The sequence below is a fragment of the Empidonax traillii genome, unplaced genomic scaffold (assembly GCF_003031625.1).
Source record: "Empidonax traillii isolate 1590-97213 ecotype Southwest subspecies unplaced genomic scaffold, ASM303162v1 scaffold448:size1359114, whole genome shotgun sequence".
Taxonomy (NCBI): domain Eukaryota; kingdom Metazoa; phylum Chordata; class Aves; order Passeriformes; family Tyrannidae; genus Empidonax; species Empidonax traillii.
The window spans coordinates 722,605-724,602 of NW_020955641.1; positions in this window are offsets into that span (position 1 = coordinate 722,605).

The window sequence follows — 1,998 nt, forward strand, 5'->3', positions numbered from 1 at the left end:
AAGCACTGAATAAAAATTCTATTTTTCACTTTTAAAGCCAGACCCGGCTTCTCCTTGCACTTCCTCTCCCCACAGTGGCACCCAGCTGCTCCTTGCCCAGCTGGGGGGTCGTTGCCATGGCTGGCACTGCAGCCCCGTGTTGGCCACCCCCTCTGCCCCGAGTCAGCCTTGGCCTGGTGGTCTTGGGCTGCTCTGCAGCTCAGGGGTCGTGCCCAGGAAAAGGGGGTGACCCCAGTGGCTCTCCTGGTCCCATGGCATGACTCGGCAGCATCAATGGCATGGGGTAAAGGTGAGTTCAGCCCCCAAGGCAGCCACCCCACACCTTCCTGGGGCATTTCTCCCATCTCGGGAATGGCTCCATGCTGTGACTGTGCACAGAGAACAGGAGAGAGAACTCTTTGATTACTTGTTGATAACCACCCGTGGTAATCAAACCAATGGGTTTTGCACACCCAGGCTCTGGGCAGGGCTGTCCACCCAGCCTGGAGCAGCTGAAGGGGCAGCTGGATCGAGCACAGGGATGAAGGAGGTGAGTGTGGGTTCGTCTCACGCCTGGAACTGGGGTCAAGGCTCCGCTGAAGATAAACATTTCCCATGCCAGAACTGTCCTCCAGCCTGCTCCCCACAAACAGGGTGGGAGCCTCCCTGCTCCTGTAAACAAACACCACAAAAACATTACAGAGCTGGTGGTCTCCTGCTGAGGGTCCCACAGCCCCAGCAGAGAGGAGGCACCAGCCCAGGGAAATGTTCTGGGGGACAAGGGGACCCTGCCCACACTGAATGGTCCCAGTCACTGACATTCCTGGCATCTCAAATCCCAGCCACGATCCATGGGCAGCTGGGAGCATTTCCCACCCAGGACAGCCCGTCCTCCAGCTTCCCTTTCTGTTTATCTTTTAGGATGAGATAAAATCTCCACATGCAGCACTCCAGGCACAGCTGCTGCTCCCACGAGCCAGACTGGGGTTCATGACCAGAACTCCCCACACCCCAGCTGTGCTTCCCCACGGGAGGTCAAGCTCAGACCCATCTCAGCTCTGTCCCAGCCCCAGCTCCTGCTCCCAAATGTGGGACTGGAGTGGGCACCCCTGGTCTGGGGTGGGCACTGCTGAGCCCAGGCTTCACACACAGCAGCACCAACAAAACCGTTCAAGACAACCCTCCCAGAGGACCATGTGGATCCATCTCCCCTCACCTTGTGGAGCTTTAACCACCACATCTCCCTGTCCTGCCTTTCTCAAATGCAATGAGAAAAGGCAGCTGGGGGCTGGGATCCCTGTGGGGTGCAGCGGGTCGGAAGGGAGGTCTGGCCCAGGGACAGAATGGCCACCCCATGGCATGGGGACAGGGCAGGAGTTCCAGGAGGGATGGGAATGAGGGTTCTCCTGCAGTCAGGGCGACCAGTGGGGGCCACACCAGCCCCCAGCTCTGGCAACACCAACCCCCCCAGAGCAGTCCCAAGAGCAACCGAAGGAGTTAATGGCAGGAACCAGCACTGCCTTCCCTGTCAGGAACATTCCTCAGCCCAGAGATGATGCACGGGCTCCGCTTTGGAGCATTTGTTACCCGGCCCTGCTGAGCCAGGCCTCCAGCTGCTCAGCGCCTGGGTTAAAAATAACCAGCAGCTCTACTGCTTCGGAGCTGGGTCCTGATAAAATAAACATTAGCACAGCTATTCCTGAAGGTCACTCCCATCCATCTGAGCCTCGGCACAGCAAGGCTGCTCCAACGAGAAACGAGCTCGGAAGGGACTCCAAACGCTGTGGTTATGGTTTGGTGGGGTGGGGTTGGCTCTCAGGTTTGTCCTCTGTTATCCACAGAACTGGGGTTGGCTCCCCTGCGCCCATCCTGGATCACTGACATGGTCCTGAGCTGCATCCACCTCCCTGTGCCCATCCCGGGTCACTGATGTGGTCCCACGTTGCATCCATCAAACCCTCTGACACTCTCGCTGTGCGAGCAATAAATTATGAATTAAATATTTCCAGCATCCACCGT